Genomic DNA, 12,778 nt, shown 5'->3' with positions numbered 1-12,778 from the left:
AAAGGGAAGAACTAGGAACAGGATCCGAGTCTCTGGTCTGGGAGTCCAGGAGTCCTCTAAGACATGGAACAAAGTTTCCTTTCATTTTGTGCCTGGATACAGTACCAAATATTTTGTCCCTTATCTGTGTTGCTGTAAGTAATAATGGAAACTCGTTTGTGGAGGGACAAATTCCAAGGATGGCCGGGGAAGGAAGAAAGGCTTTATATTTGTGAGGTTGGGGGTCATTTAGCTTATCATGGCCCTCCTGAGGCTCAGACTTTTGAAAGGCGAGCCGTTTCTCCTAAGAGTGGTTTGGGCTAGAAAGATGGGGCCCCTGAGGGGCAGGAGAGAAGGTTGAGAAGGTCTTCTCTGGGGGGAAGGCCAGTGGAGAGCCAGCGGCCCGGCTGCACAGGGTAAACTGGAGCCTGCCACCTCTGCCTAGTCCCCCTCTGGACACACCCCTGTGGCGGCTCTGTGGGCACAGGAGTAGCCATGGGGCTTCTGCTTGGGAATGGATCAAAAAATGGAGCCATAGCCCACCAGAACAAAGGTTGATCGCAATCGTGGTGGCCACAGTAGCAAACTCTTTTGATCATTCACTCATTCCAAAGAGGGGGAAAAAGAATTGAGCTCTGCTGGGCGTGGTGGTGCACACTTGTGCACACTCCCAGCATTTGGGAGGCTCAGAGAGAAGGCTCGCGGTTGGCAGACAGCCTCAGCTACTACTTAGTGAGGTCCTTTGCAACTCAGTGAGACCTTGTTTCAAAATAAAGAATAAAAATATAGGGCTGGAGCTGAGGGTGTAGCTCTGGGAGATAGAATGCCCCAGTACCAAAAAAAAAAAAAAAAAAAAAAAAAAAAAAAAAAGAATTGAGCTCAACTCTCCAGTATTTTATACGTATTTTTTTGTGATACTAGGAATTGAACCACCAAGTTACACCCACAGTCCTATCTTATTTTTATTTTGAAACAGGGTTTCATTAGGCTGATGAGAATCTCACTACTTGCAGAGGCTGTCCTTGAACCTGCAATCTTCTTGTCTTGGTCTCCAAGTACTGGGATTATAGGGGTGTGCCACCATGCCCAGATAAAGTTTTTTCTTTTGTCTTTTTGGAACTGGGGATCGAACCCAGGCTGGACATCCCAGCCCTGTATTTTATATTATACCCAAGTGGCTGTCATTGTAGCCTCAAGACACAGCGCGTACATGGGAGAGATTCAGCGTTGTTATCTAGACTGACTGACAATCTGCATTTCAAAAGGTGGCTCCAAATTACACAAATTAAACCTTGACTGACTTCTTGTTAGCTTTAATTAGCTTGTCATTGTTTTTGCCCCTGGTCTGGTGGTCAAGGGGGTGATCATGCTGGAAATCTCCCTGTCTGCACATGATCGGGATTACTAATCCACAGTTTTTAAGCAGGAATCTTTGAAAAATGCTTGTCCCTTTAGGAGGGATAGTTATAAATGGGTAATACAATCCATAAATCCAACCTCGATTAACTAGTCTGGATTCGCCTGGATAAATTAACCAGGTTAATTGGGATAACCAGCCACAAACAGACTGCAGAGTGAGGGAGTCCTCATCACCCTTGTCTCAAAGTGTCTCCTGTTCTCCCCAGAGACTTCTGGACCACATGAGACCTGCCTGCCTGGCACGCCACCTGGGGAGGTGTCAGCGTGTCCACACCTGACGAGCGTGCGCCAAGTTCTTGTCTCGTGTGGATCCCATTCTGCCTGCACCTAGTCAACACCGTGCGGCCCTCACGCTGGAAGCCCCTGGAGCAGACAGAGGATGCTCAAGCTGCCAGGGATGGCAAAGACCACGTCTACCTCTCACTTTGCAGATGGGAAAGCAGGAGCCCAAGAAGGGCACCACTTGTCCAAAGCCATCTGGCTGGTCAAGGGCAAATCCTGGACGGAACACAAATCTCTAGTTCTGGATGCCCAACCCAGCTGTCCTGTTGGGTCCTGGCCACCAATTCGCCCCTTTACCTGCCCTGTTACTGGACAGTGGGCAGGCCCCAGTGCCTCTCATCCCGCCTTACCATGAGGCTTCTGTCTGCTCATCTGAGGAATGAGACTCGGCGCTCAGGCTTGCGTATCCACAGGTCCAATACTGAGGGGCTGAGAAGTCAGCCCTCCTCGCAGTCAGGCTGTACCCCCAGCAGCTCAGGGTCCCCAGACATGCGGCCTGGGCCTGGCATGGCAGCGGTCAGCTGTCGATGTGGTCCTGGGCCTTAAGTGACAATGGCCCGGAATCCCACTCCTGCCTCCAAAGTGCTGGCTCTGCTTCCTCCACTTCGACCCTTCCCATCTTCCAGATCCTTCCCCCACCTCCAGGCAGACTTGAACCTCCCACAGTGTCTGAGCCAGGCATTCACAGCCAAGACCAGGATACAGAGGAAGGGACAGGGAGGAACCGGAGGGGGAGGACAGGGAGGTGGGGGGAGGGAGCGGAAGGTGAGCCGGCAGCCTAGGTGCTGACAACGAATGGGTGCCTTCCTAGAGAGAACTTAAAATCAGTAATAAAACTGACTCTGAGGCTGACTTTCTATAATCACCAGGTGTCTGTAATTCTAAGCAATGTCAGTGAGAAAGTACTCCTTTCTGGGCTGGGCATGTGGCTCAGTGGTAGAGTCGGTGCCTAGGATGCTGGAGGCCCTGGGTCACCCTGAACTTTGTCACAATGTGAAACTGCTCCGCCTGCTTCCAAAGTCACGGATTCCAGTGCCCCCTTGCTGACCTGGGCACCCCATCCATGCCTCCAGCCTCCGTCACCTGCCAGATGGAGTGGCCCTTTGCCAGCATCCCTGATAGATCAATAGACACAGGGCCCTGGAACCAGGACCAGACTCCCCTCTCCAGGATGATGGAATCCCGTAAGCGGCCGCCGATGCCACTGCCTCCATCTGCCTGAAGTTCTGGGGCTGGTGTCTAGGCCACATGACACCCATTCGCTGTGGAGGCCCAATTTCTTCGGACATCAGCTCGTGCTTATCCTTTGCCGCCCTGTTTCTTGGATGGATTTTCTATGATCATATTAAGCACCAGGATGTCTAAGCACTGGCGGGAAAGTGGACCAAGCTTCGTCCAGGTTAGGAGACACCAATGGGTGGAGGTTTCCCCCTGAAACGTGTCCCCTGCATGCCTCCCTCTGCAACTCAGGCCTGTGAAGGATACCGAGGACCAGCCAGGACCCGGGGTCACTACGTGGCCTCCTTCTCCTTGTACCTAAAGACAACCTGCCACTCATCCTATAATCCCATCTCGCGTCCCAAACGTCTCTGACACCTTCCATCTGACCCCTTCCTGCTGCCTGGATCAGCACCTCTCATCTGGTCATGTAATCTGAGCCACCAAGCCTCCTGCCCCAGATTTTTTCAAAACATGCAAAGCTGAGCAAACCACTCCCTGGCTATGGCACAACCTCTGCGATCTTGCCGGACCCAGGAATCTGAAGCTGCTGACATAGGTGTTTTTAACTCCTGCAAGGCCCATTTCCTCGAGCCTCAGGGCCTTTGCACTGGTGGTTCATCCTGTCCAACATGCCCCACTCTCTACCCTCCCCTGCTCACCCCCTAATCATCTTTCAGAGCTGGATTAAAAGTGTTCTCCCCAGGGCAGCCTTCTAGTGTTCTGGCCCTGGGCAAGGAGCATTATCTACTTTGCAAGCTCTTAGCTCTCCCTCTTCTCCTTCAGGCACCTGCCACAGGCTGGTGGGACTGCACAATTTCTGTCCCATTCTGCCTTGAGCCCCCAAGGGCAGGGCCTGGGTCTGTTTTGCTCTGCTTTGTATCTCGAATGCTGGGGCTTGTGCTTTGCGGGCACAAAGTGATCAATACAAGAACAAAGGTCCTATTCAAAAAATTAAATTAAAAAACAGTGTCTTAGGGAACAAATGAAGCGGCCGGTCTGGGCAAGGTTCCAGGATAATATGTGTGGGGTGGATCTCCGTGGCCTTTCTGCACGGTGGGCCACAGGCCAAGCCACTCCTGGTAATGCTTGGAACAAGGAGGAGGCTGATGCCCAGCCAGGAAGCTCTCAGAGCTCCTTCCAGACGTGATCTGCTCTGCCCCCCCCCCAGGCCTCCCCCACAGCTCTAAGCACCCGGCACAGAATGCCTGGTTCACTGGAGTGTTTCTTTTTTCTTTCTTTCTTTCTTTCTTTCTTTCTTTCTTTCTTTCTTTTTCTTTCTTTTTTTTTTTTTTTTTTTGCAGTACTGGGGATGGAACCCACGGGCATTCTACCTCCAAGCTACACCCCCAGCTCTATTTTTCATTTTTTATTTTGAAACAGGATCTCATTAAATTGCAGAGGGCCTCACTAAGGAGCTGAGGCTGGCCATGAGCCTGTGATCCTCCTGTCTCAGCCTCCCAGGACTGGGATTACAAGTGTGCACCACCATGCCCCGCTCACTGGTGTACATCTAAACTGGTACATCTACTCTGCAGTTTGGACATTTCTTCTCAAGGGCCAGGAATCACGAGTCTTATTAGCAGGGTGGACAAAGAAAAAGAGGTAGAATCCAGGGCAATCAGGTTGAAATCCCAACTTTACCTCTTCCTGGCTGTGTGAATTCTTGAAAATTACTAAACTTCCTGGGACCCTGTTCTTACCTATAAAAACAGTACAAGAATATCTAGCTGTGAGGCAACTGCAAGGACAAAATATGTGAAAGCGTATTAAGAGCCTAGGTGGGGCGGACACTGTTGTGCACATCTGTAATTCTACTGTTTGGGAGGCTGAGACAGGAGGATCACAGGGTCAAGGCCAGCCTCAGCGAATGACCAAGATGCTATTTCAGAATGAAAAATAAAAAGGGCTGGGAGTGCAGCTCAGAGATAGGTAAAATGCCTCTGGGTTCAATCCCCAGTAACACACACACACACACACACACACACACACACACACACACACCCTGGGTGGGGACTGCCACATGTCAGATGGTTCCAAGACACACAGCTTTTACATCTTAACATCTCTGAACCTGTGATGCAATATACTCTTTTATTTTTACTTTTTCAGTTCTGGGGGTTGAACCCAGGGGCATTCTGCCTCAGAGCTACACCCCAGGCTTATTTTACTTTTTATTTTTAAAGAGGGTTTCGCTAGGTTGATGAGAGCCTCACTACTTGCTGAGGCTGGCCTGCGACCTGTGGCTATCCAGTCTCAGCCTCCCGAGTATTGGGATTACAGGCCCGCACCACCACACCTGGTGCAATTTGCAGTCATAATTGTCTCTTTTTTCTGAACATCCCCGTGCTCCTCTACCAGGATTTAACCCAGAAGCAGTCTACAACCCAGCCACGCCTGCAGCGCTTTTAAATGCCCAGGCTGGCCCTGAACTTTCAATCTTGTTTCAGTTTTGGAGTAGCAGGGATTACAGGTGTGGCCACCACGCCCAGCCTGCTTTATTCTTCTTAATGGATTATGAAATAATAGATGAACCCCGGCCTTCAGTAAAACAGCTTGGTTTCTGTACTTCCTCTGCAAAGAGGCTGGAAGCCTATGAGAGCCCCAGAGGCCAGAGACCAGGAACACACATTGCTGAGGGAAAGGGGTTTCCTGGGGTCTGCCATCATCCTGGATCCCAACCGTCACAGAGCCTGAAGGCTCAGGGCCTCCCGGCCTGGCGCCCCCTGGATCTGTCCCACTGAGAGGCTGTCCCCGACTCCAGCAGGTCCTTGGCTTTGGGAAGTCTGGTTACGATGCTGTGTTTGAAGCCACCTAAACTCCCAGTCTTATTCTAAGAAAAGAGTCCTGGGATCCCCCCAGGTCTCTCCTCCAGTGCCACTCCTCCGTCTGGCGTCCCTGGACTGAGCCCTCAATGTTCTGGAACCTGTCAGTGGAGATGTCCCCAGGCCCCCCGCCGGGAGTGCCGCCAGCCCCCAGCCAGAGACTGATCACTATACTATCTGCCTTATGGTTTATTGTAACCTATATTACACATGTACACAGCACCAAAATCATCACAGAAATGCCGATTGTGTCTATAATTTTCAAAAGACAGACAAAAGAAAACACAATTCTACCACCTGATGCTAACCAGCTTGATGTCTGCCTGAATGGTTTTCTACATTTACATGTTCGTGGATATATTTCCTCATATTTGAACCCAAACAAGCTTAGGCCACACATACTGTTCTCTCTCTCCCTCCCTCTCCTTTTTCTGGTACTGGAGATTGAATTCAGGGTATTGTACCCCCTAATTACACTCCAGATTCTTTTTTTTAACTTATTTTTATTTTTTAGTGATACTGGGGATGGAACCCAGGAGCATTCTACCTCTGAGCTACACCCCCAGTTCTATTTTTTATTCTTTATTTTGAAATAGGGTCTCACCGAGTTGCAAAGGGCCTCACCAAGTAGCTGAGGCTGTCCGCGAACCGCCATCCTCCTGTCTCAGCCTCCCAAATGCTGGGATTACAAGCGTGTGCCACCATGCCCGGCCTCCTTTTTATTTTTTAAAACAGGCTCTTGCTAAGTTGCTTAGGGGCTCACTAAACTGCCGAAGCTGGCCTTGAACCTGCCATCCTCCTGTTTCAGCCTCCCAAGTACTGGGGTCACAGGAGTGTGCCACCACACCCGGCTACACACACTGCCCTTTTACTTGCTTTCCAGCTAACTCGCCACCTGTGGCCTCCCAGGGTCTACGCAGGCAGGTTCGCAGTGACCACTGCTTCTTCACCCCTTTATCTCACAGGTCCCCGCAGCCCCTTATGTCAGGTCCCCATGCCATGCCAGGCCAGACCAGACCAGACCAGAGCACAGGGCCTGTACCAGGGCTGCAAGGCTTTGAGCCTAGCTAGCTTCTGTGGACACGCTCCCTCTCCGCTCCCGGCAGGGCTGTGACCCGCCTTTGGATCCAGGCTACCTTCAGGGCCCCTTCAACCCAAGCCACGCCCTGGTGCAGAAATACTCCAGAGCTCTTAAATCAAGGGGTGTGAGGCTAGTGGCGGCTGTCTGTCCCTGTCAGATTTGCTAGTGGCCCATTCACAGCCCCAGATGCTGCTCTGGTATTTCCCTTCCCACCCCCCAGGGGCCCTGGAACTCAGAGCAATGAGCAGGTGTCTGGCATTTTACAGTTCATAAAGTGCTTTGAGCGCGGCAACAACCCGATACATTAGGCAGAGCAGCTACTCATTATCCCCACTTTATAGAGGAAGAGACTGAAGGTCAGAGAGGTGGGCGATTTGCCCAGTGTCCACCCTGGTTATTTACCCCTTGTTTGATAGCCAACTCCAAATCTCAGGGTCAACCCGGCAGGCGTCAGCTGCTGTGGGGAGCTTTCCGGATCCCCATGCCACCTCAGACTGGGATGGACACCCCTCCAAAGGAGCTGTAGCTCCTGGGCTTCCCTTTCATAACTAGCTCCTGGTGGGCCTGACTTATCTATTTCCACACTCCCCATGCATAGAAAAACCCCAGTAGACAGTTTCTGGGTGGAGACCATTATGTTCAATGAAGTGAGATCAATATTCTCCCTATGTTATGGATGAGACCACTAGGGCTTACAGAAGGGACAGTACTTGCCAGAGGAGCGTGCCTGCGGCAGGGCGGGGCCCCCTTCCTGGGTGGGGCGGGTCCTTTCTTTCCACTGCGCCCCTTCTTGTCTACAATCCTGGACTCCAAACCTTGGCCTGAGGTTCATTTCTGTCTCCTTGCCCACTGGCCGGGGTCCTACCTGGTCCAGCCAGGTGCGGAGGGAGGGTGGTGGGGCTCAATCCCCCAGCTGGGACAATACCTGGGGAGGCCTTAGGAGCAGCAACGGGAGCTGCCTATTTACTGTGCGCTCCCAGGTGCCCCGCCCTAGGCAGGCACCTCCCCTCAGCCAGCCTGGGGTCATTGTGATGCCACCCTGCAGGTGGGGAGGGTAAGACCCAGGCTCAAGGCCACCCAGGGGCTGAGCTGGGCTGGAGGCCTGTATCCCTGGGAGCGGGTGGCCCCAGGACCTGGCGGCCCCAGGAGCTGGCTGGCACCAGAGCCAGAGATGCACAGTCAGATCACAGGGCCGACGCCTAGGGGGGCCGCTGTAAATTGGCAAAGCCCCAAACAGTCTCTTCCCACCACTTGGCCACCTCCCAGAGTGGGCTGCAGCTGAAGCTCTTGGGCCCAGGGAATGAGGCTGGCCTGTAGTCCCCAGCTCTCCCTGTTGGGCAGGGTCATGCCACTGGCCAGCCCCTCTGCAAACTCTGAGCCAGAGGCGAAGCTGGGAGCTGCCGTCACATGGGCCCTGCATGAGGCCTCAGCTCTTCCTTTCTTAGTTGGGGTGACACCTGCATCTCTGCTCCTGGCTGGCTGACAGATGCTGGGCAAGGCCCTGCCGTCCATGGGGCCTCACTTCCCCTGACCATGAGGTGACATCAGGAGCGAGGACCGTCTCGCGCACTGGCTTCAGATGACACGGTGCAAATGCTGGCCCCGGGCCAACGGCCCAGCCTTTCCAGGCCTGTGTTCTCTTCTGTAAAACACGGATGATACAAAAAAAGACTGAAAGTAAACCAGTGCGGTGGCGCACGCTTGTAATCCCAGTACTTGGGAGGCTGAGACAGGAGGATCACAGGTTCGAGACCAGTCTCAGCTACTTAGTGAGGCTCTCAGCAACTTCAAGAGACCCTGTTCCAAAATAAATAATAGAAAGTACTGCGGAGGATGTAGAGGAAGTAGAATGCCCCAGGGTTCAATCCCTAGTACTGAAAAAAAAAAAAAAAAGACAAAGATGGAAAGGAAACACACCCAAATGTCTATATTGATTATTTGGAACACAAAAAAGAGATACAGAAAATTTATTTTTGTTTTCTTTTTTTGTGTGTGTGTGGTACTGGGTATTGGACCCAGGGGCCTTTTACCTCTGAGCCACACCCTCAGCCCTATTTTATTTTTTATTTTGAAACACGGTCTTACTAAGTGGCAGAAGGCCTAAGTGGCTGAGGCTGGCTATGAACCTGAGATCCGCCTATCTCAGCCTCCCAAGGACTGGGATTACAAGTGTGTGCCACCACGCCAGGCTTCTGTTGTCTTTTTCTACAAAATTCTCCATTATCATCGAGTATGTATTTATTTATTCATTTCTTTATTTAGTAGCAATGGGGATTGAACCCAGAGGTATTCTACCTCCAAACTATACCCTCATCCCGATTTTATTTATTGTTTATTATTACTATTATTAGTGGTACTGGGGATGGAACCAAGGGGCATTCTACCTCCAAGCTACACCCACTGCCCTATTTTTTTTTTTTTTTTTTTGGTGGTACTGGGGTTCCTGGAAGCCCTTCGACCTCCGGGCTACACTCCCAGACCTATTTTTACATTTTTATTTTGGAAACAGGGTCTCCTAAGCCAGCGCCCGCGGCTGGCTTTGAACCTGCGCGATCCTCCTGTCTCTGCCTCCCAAGCGCGGGGATTACAAGCGTGCGCCACCACGCCCGGCTTGCCCTATTTTTTATTCTTTATTTTGAAACAGGGTCTCACTGAGTTGCAGAGGGCCTCACTAAGTAGCTGAGGCTGTTTTCGAACTGCAATCCTCCAGTCTCAGCCTCCCAAATGCTGGAATTACAAGCGTGTGCCACCATACCCAGCTGTTATTTCTTATTTAAAAACAGTGTCTCACTAGGTTGCTGAGAGCAACCTTAGTTAAGTTGCTGGGCTGGCTTTGAACCTGCAATCCTTCTGTCTCAGCCTCCCAAGTACTAGGATTACAAGTATGTACCACCATGCCCAGCCTCATGGAGTAGTTAGAATAGAAAGAAAAGAAAAGAATAGTCCAGTGCAGTAGTGCATGTCTATAATCCTGGTATTTGGGAGGCTGAAACAGGAGGATTGCAGGTTCAAAGTCAGCCTCAGCAATTTACAGAGGCCCTCAGCAACTTAGTAAGACCCTTTTTCCAAATAAAAAATCAAATAGGGCTAGGCATGTAGCTCAGAGGTTGAATGTCCTTGGGTTCAATCCCCAGTACCACAAAAACAAAAACAGACCTACTTTCATTGTGAGTTAACTATTTATTTATTTATTTATTTATTTATTTATTTATTTATTTTGGCACTGGGATAGAACCCAGGGGTATTCTACTTCTGAGTTACACCCCCTGCCCTATTTTTTATTCTTTATTTTGAAACAGGGTCTCACTGAGTTGCAGAGGGCCTCACTAAGTAACTGAGGCTGTCAGCGTACCTCCATCCTCCTGCCTTAGCCTCCCAAACGCTGGGATTACAAGCGTGTGCCACCACGTCTGGCTGTAAGTTAACTTTACTGAGATGCGATTTACATATAACATAATATGCCCATTAAAAATGGGAAGAATAATGATTAATACCATCCATCCTATATGTTTTATGAGGACTGGGCTGGGTTGATGCAAAATCTCAAGATATCTTAGAGCGTAAGAAGCCCTCCTCCTGCTCACTGGCCTGGGTTCCCAATCACTCCCTTGGCACCACGTCTAGCAGAACCCTGCCCGTGTTCACCACCCAGGCTGGACTACTTCCACAGCCGTGTCTCTGCATCCTGCTCAGTCCGCCAGGGCTGCCAGAACAAAATGCCATAAACTGGTGGCTTATAAACAGAAAGGTATAAACAGAAAGGTATTGCTGGAAGTCCCAGTCAAGACAGCAGATTGTGAGGCTTGAGGCTGGTGAGGGCCAGCTTCCTGCCTCACAGAAGGGCACCTTCCACGCTGTCCTCACCTAGTGGAGTGGGTGAGGGTCTCGTGGGGCCTCTTTGAAAGGGAACGATCCCATCACAAGAGCTCCACCTTCTTGACCTGATCACCCCCAAAGGCTCCACCTCCTAACACCATCCCCCTGGGGGCTGGGATTTCAACACAACCAGACCACAGTGACCTCAGAGGAATCACAGACATTCAAATGTGGCCTGCTCCTGCCTTGCCCCAAAGCCTCCCAAGGCTCCCCACTGCCCTGGTCTAAGACCCCTAGTTTCTCTGAGACACTGTGTTTGCTAGTTATTTGAACCTCTCTGTATTTTTATTTCCTTAATCAAAAAGGAGGGATAAAAATAATGATGCCTCCCAGCCGGGCGTGGTGGCGCACGCTTGTAATCCCTGCACTTGGGAGGCGGAGACAGGAGGATCCCGTAGGTTCAAAGTCAGCTGCGCTGGCTTAAGAGACCCTGTTTCCAAAAAAAAAAAAAAAAAAAAAAAAGTATAAAATAGGTCTGGGAGTGTAGCCCAGAGGTAGAAGGGCTTCCAGGCACCTCAGTACCACCAAAAAAAAAAAAAAAAAAAAAAAAAAAAATAGTGCCTCCCTCTGAAACCTGCAGGCCCCGTGCTGTACATGGAGAGTTTGCACAGCCTGAACTGTGCTGCGTCCCCACTTCCCTCTTCCACTGGTCTATCCTGCTCTTCTTTGGACAGGCCAGGTGTGAGCCTAGCTCAGGGCTTTGTACAGGCTGTTCCCTCCAGCTGCTGGCTCCTCCCCAGAAGTGCGCTCAGCCAGCCTTTGCCCCAAAGCACCTTCCCCGTGAATCCTAAAGACCGCCCTGCTTAGAGCTGCAACCCCGCGGGGTCCCCTGGCCCCCTTCAGACCCCCCTGTTTATTTGCTCCTCTCACTTATCACTGTCTTATTACTTATTGTTCATTGTCTGCCTTTAGTCCCTATCTGATGCCGTGCTCCTTCAGGGCAGATCTTTCCAGGCTGCATTTTGTTTACTATCAGACTCCCCAGGCCCCGTCTTACCCCCAGCACTTGAAGCACAACGGAGGTGCTGAATACATACTGGCCTGATGACTCAGTGAATGAGAGGCTAGGAGGGAAGAGGGCAGGTGACAAGTACTTAGGTAGCTATCACCATCATCATCATTATTGATTCTTCCAGGCAGGCTCCCGGCCCCTCCTCCTAGGCTTCTCCAAGTTTATAATCACACCTTCCTAGTCCCCACCGCACCCTGCCTGTCTCTCATTTATGGTAAGGAACAGTAATTACATCTTTAATTATATCTTTTTCTACTTAGGCTGAACCAAATGAAATTGCTATTTTTCTGTAAGTCAAAAAATGGTTGGATAGAGGCTGTTTCCCATGGTTCAACCTGATGCGCGTCCCACTGCACGGTGGAGCCTCTCTGGGCCTGGACAGGGCACACCCACACAACGTTTGCCCGCCACGCACCTGGGTGAGGTCCCTGGCCCTTCAGACCCCAGGGACTGCAGGCACCTCCTACCTGTTCTGAGGGAGGCAGCACTGCAGACAGAAAATAACAGAGGGCGCGGCTGCATTATTGGCTCTTCCAAGAAAGGCACCAAGCTCTACAATGTGTGGTAATGGTGCGCAGGAGTTGGCGGCCAGCTCTAGGGGAATTGTGTGTGTGTGTGTGTGTGTGTGTGTGTGTGTGTGTGTGGTGCTTGGGATGGAACCCAGGGGCATTCTACCATGGGGGTACATCCCCAGCCCTAATTTTTATTCTTTATTTTGAAACAGTCTTGCTAAGTTGTGGAGGGCCCCACTAAGTAACTGAGGCTGGCTGGGAACCTGTGATCCTTCTGGTCTCAGCCTCCCAAGTACTGGGATTACAAGTGTGCGCCACCACGCTCGTTTAGAGGAATTCATTTAATGATGAGGGAGGGAGGGAGGGAGGGAGGCTGGAAGAGTCCCTCGTGGTCGCGTGCCCGTGGCTACTTTAAGCGAAAGGAAGGGATTTCTTTGGTCTAGCCAAGCCACCGGGTTGCCCAGGCTGGAACAATTCAGCGACCACTGAGCCCGCTCCCATTTCACAGATGAGGGAAGTAAGGTCTAGAGAGGGAAGGGACGGAGCCAAGGTGCAACTGGGGCAGAGGGAGAGC

The sequence above is a fragment of the Muscardinus avellanarius genome (genome assembly GCF_963383645.1).
Source record: "Muscardinus avellanarius genome assembly, chromosome: 13".
NCBI classification, from domain to species: domain Eukaryota; kingdom Metazoa; phylum Chordata; class Mammalia; order Rodentia; family Gliridae; genus Muscardinus; species Muscardinus avellanarius.
The sequence above is the reverse complement of the archived record's forward strand: the minus strand, read 5'-3'. Positions refer to the sequence as shown.